We start from the raw sequence: 4,753 nt of genomic DNA, 5'->3' as shown, positions 1-4,753 counted from the left end.
TTATCCTTGAGTAGTTGATCTGGTTAGGGAGACCAGACATGGAGACAGACAGACAGACAGACAGACAGACACACACACACACACACACACACACACACACACACACACACTTATAATCAGACATGATACTTCCACAAACACTGACTTAACATGGTACAAACTACTAGGTGATATACAGGTGACAAATGTCCCAAGTTTTTTTCAAGAAACTTAGGAAAGGCAGGCAATGATTCTTTTTTTTTTATATATTTATTTTTCAGTTTTCAGTGGACACAACATCTTTATTTTTATGTGGTGCTGAGGATCGAACCCAGCGCCCCACGCGTGCCAGGCGAGCGCGCTACCACTTGAGCCACATCCCCAGCCCCGGCAATGATTCTTAAAGTGATTTTAGAAAGGACTTGAGAGATGAGGGACAGAAATGATAATTAGCACTTATCTTTACACAATACTGAGTACTTTTGCCAACAGTCCACCTACTCTCTCCTGGTGGACATCCCTCCTGGCTTCCCTTACCTCTCTGGTCAATCTCCTCTGGGACCCTTGCCACAGCTTGCCCTGTAAGTAGAGGGGTGTCCGATTTGCCCAAGACAACATTCCTGGGTGACCTCATGCACATCCATGGCTCCAACTGTCACTTCTCTGCCCGTGACTCCACGAGGCAGAAGTCCTGTTGTGCTGACCAGCACTTAGCACAATGTTTTTCCCTTATTAGATGCTTTAAAAATGCCTGCTGCTGACTGAACCCATATTTTTAGTTCAGGGCCTCTCCTCATTTCCTGTCTTAGAAAACCAGTTGATACTCTTCATCTCTGCGCCCAGGCTCTCTGGGCATCTCACCCTCAAGAAGTCTAGGGAGAACTCAGTAGCCCCAACTGGTCCCCCTGTCTTAGCTTTTCCGCTGCTGTGACTAAAAGACCCCCTAAGGTCAGTTTTAGAGGAGGAAGTTTATCTGGGGGAATCATGGTCTCAGAGGTTTCAGTCCATAGGCAGCCGGCTCCATTCCTCAGGACTCAAAGTGAGGCTGAACAACATGGCGGGAGAGAGTGGCAGAGGGAAGCAGTTCACCTGGTGAACAGGAAGCAGAGAGAGACTCTACTTGCCTGATACCAAATATATACCCACAAACCACCCCAATGCCCACCTCCTCCAGCCACACCCCACCACTTCCAACACAGCTAATCCCATCAGGGGATTAATTCTCGGATTGGGCTAAGGCTCTCATGACCCAATCATTTCTCCTCTGAACCTTCTTGCATTGTCTCACATGTGAGCTTTGGGGGACATCTCACATCCACAACACCCCCAAACTTCCTCTTTGTTAAGTTAGCTCTGTCTCAATGGATCATACATCTGTCTGTCACAATCACCAAGGCCAGAAGCATGGAAGTCCTACTGCACTTCTATTGTACTTCATTCCGTCCCTTATTTTTCACATTTAGTCAGTCAACAAATCTGAAGGAATGGACCTACTTGTTTCTCTTTTCCTCCTCGCTTGAATTATTTCAACAGTTGTTAGCGGTTGAAATAATCCCATCTCCCTTACATGTTGGCTATATCCCCACATGAACTATGGTGATAACCCCACCCTTGGTTTCATCTTTACGTGACTATTTTCTCTTTGTTCTAATTTCCTCAGTTTTTTTTTTAAAAAAAAAGACATTTAAAACAACCTTGTCATGTAGGCTGTGTATATTTTGATAAACAGCCAAAAATACCACCTAATCAGTTGGTAAATAATATGTACACACTATGTCATTCCTACATTTTTTATTATAAAACAAGGCAAACAGATTTCTATTCAAAGAAGATTGGCTCATGCAGTTGAGGTTTAAGGACAATTTTGACTTCATACGCAGCCAAATATAGAGGGCAAACATTTTCATCATGGTGCTTTCTTGTTCGTTATCTTTTGGCTCTGATATACTCTGCCAAATCGGAGATGTTACTTTTATCAATGATCTTAACTAGTAGCTTCAAGAGATAAGCAGTTCATGGGCGTAGCAAGCAGCATGAGGCAGGTTGCACGTCCTGAGATGGTCACAAGATCTCCCACAAATAGCAGGAAGCGAACACAACCCATGCTCCCATGTGACTTTGTGTCTCCAACTCTTGAGGGGTGGAGTGCGTACTCCCTTTCATCGCCTCTGGGTTATCAGGGGAGCATGACAGTAGTGACACTCTGAGTTTAGGTCCTAAAAGGTGATTTGTCTTCTGTCTGTTCTTCTTGGGATGCTCACCCCTGGGACCTGGCCATGGGGAAAGTTGTGGAGAGTCCCTGTGGAAAGTGACCCCATCTTAGCATGGAGTGAGCTCCCAGGAAACGTCAGGACTTCTATTCCCAGCCACCAAGTCATTTCTAGTTTTCCAGTTCTGTCAGGGGAGGCCCCAGACACTATGGAGCAAAGGCAACCTGACCTGCTGAGCCCTGTCCAAATTCCTGACCCACAGAGAATATGAGACTGAAAAAAACCATGTTGTTTAAACGAGTAAACTTTAAGGGGATTTATTACAGAGCAATAGAAACTAAATACAGAGAAAAGTGGGAGTGAGCCGTCTCCTGGGCCTCCTTCTGCAGAAGACAAGCTACGTGGCCCTTAGGCATAAGAGCAAGTCTCTAAAGTCTGTGCTTATCGTATGCAGCAAGACGGATTTGTATTATTAAATACTTTGTTCCTTGATTTGTGTGACCTTCTCAAGGGAGTGATCCCAAACCAGGGACATCTTGCAAAAAGCATTCTATAGAGGAGGACTTCTTGAAACTCTCTGACTGTTTATCAGGAGGCCAGTTATTAGCATATATAAAAAGATATTAGCCGAGATCATTTGCCTTCTTTCCCCTGCGGGGAACTCTCTAGAAAGGGGGAAAGAAATGGATCCCAGGCTCTGTCTGGACTCTCTTTCCTCTTCTTCTCCTATTCATTCGACTTGGAGCAATTTCTTTCCAGATCAAGCAAGATGGCTGCCGTGAGCTCTAGTCCTAGTCCATCCCATTAGTGACCCAACCGGGAAAGACAGTGTCCTTTTTTCTCAATCTTCTAGAAAAAGTTCCAGTCTAACACTTACTGGTTCTGATTGTCCAGGCGCATGCGTAGAACTGCAGGTGGATTGGTCACATTTAAACCCAATGAATGAATCGAGGAGATTTAGTGTTCTAAGAAAAAGGAGGAATAAATGCTGCACCTGAAAAGTGTGTGTGTGTGTGTGTGTGTCCTTCTGAAGTGGTGTCCATCCAGTCTATTTTCCATCCTGTTGTTAAAAAAAGAGATTTCTAAAATGAAAGTCTGAATATTCTGTAAATCAACATCTCAATGATAGAGTCCACGTCTTGTTCATGATATAAGCTAGAGAAATGCTGGTGGCTATTTCAAATAACCCCTGTGTTTTAGTAGCTTAGCACAGTGAAATTCCATTTCTTTTAATTTTTTTAAAATTTTTTAGTTGTTGATGAACTTTTATTTTCCTTTATTTGTATGTGGTGCTGAGAATCAAACCCAGTCCCTCATACATGTTAGGCAAGCGCGCTACCATTGAGCCACAACCCCAGCCCAGAAATTCCATTTCTTTTTTTTTTATTATTGATTGTTCACAACATTACAAAGCTCTTGACATATCATATTTCATACATTAGATTCAAGTGGGTTATGAACTCCCATTTTTACCCCAAATACAGATTGCAGAATCATATCAGTTACACATCCACATTTTTACATAATGCCCTATTAGTTACTGTTGTATTCTGCTACCTTTCCTATCCTCTACTATGCCCTCTCCCCTCCCCTCCCATCTTCTCTCTCTACCCCATCTACTGTAATTCATTTCTCTCCTTGTTTATTTTCCCATTCTCCTCACAACCTCTTATATGTAATTTTTTATAACAAAATTTCCATGCAATTTCCCTTTTCTCTCCCTTTCCCTCCCACCTCATGTCTCTGTTTAATGTTAATCTTTTCTTCCTGCTCTTCCTCCCTGCTCTGTTCTTAGTTGCTCTCATTATATCAAAGAAGACTTTTGGTATTTGTTTTTTACGGATTGGCTAGCTTCACTAAGCATAATCTGCTCTAGTGCCATCCATTTCCCTGCAAATTCCATGATTTTGTCATTTTTTAGTGCTGCGTAATACTCCATGGTGTATAAATGCCACATTTTTTTTTTATCCATTCAACTACTGAAGGGCATTTGGGTTGGTTCCACAGTCTAGCAATTGTGAATTGTGCTGCTATGAACATCGATGTGGCAGTATCCCTGTAGTACGCTCTTTTAAGGTCTTCAGGGAATAGTCCGAGAAGGGCAATAGCTGGGTCAAATAGGGGTTCCATTCCCAGCTTTCCCAGGAATCTCCATTCTGCTTTCCAAATTGGCCGCACCAGTTTGCAGTCCCACCAGCAATGTATAAGAGTACCCTTTTCCCCACATCCTCGCCAGCACTTGTTGTTGTTTGACTTCATAATGGCTGCCAATCTTACTGGAGTGAGATGGTATCTTAGGGTGGTTTTTATTTGCATTTCTCTGACTGCTAGAGATGGTGAGCATTTTTTCATGTACTTGTTGATTGATTGTATGTCCCCCTCTGAGAAGTGTCTGTTCTATCCAGAGTATACAATGAACTCAAAAAAATTAGACAATAAGATAACAAATTACCCAATCAACAAATGGGCCAAGGACCAGAAATTCCATTTCTTAATCGCAAAATAGGCCAATGCAAATATTCCTGGTTCATGGGCAATTTTTTTTTTCCTTCACATGGTGATTC

The sequence above is a fragment of the Ictidomys tridecemlineatus genome, chromosome 6 (genome assembly GCF_052094955.1).
Source record: "Ictidomys tridecemlineatus isolate mIctTri1 chromosome 6, mIctTri1.hap1, whole genome shotgun sequence".
NCBI classification, from domain to species: Eukaryota; Metazoa; Chordata; class Mammalia; order Rodentia; family Sciuridae; genus Ictidomys; species Ictidomys tridecemlineatus.
This window is presented reverse-complemented; position numbering follows the sequence as displayed.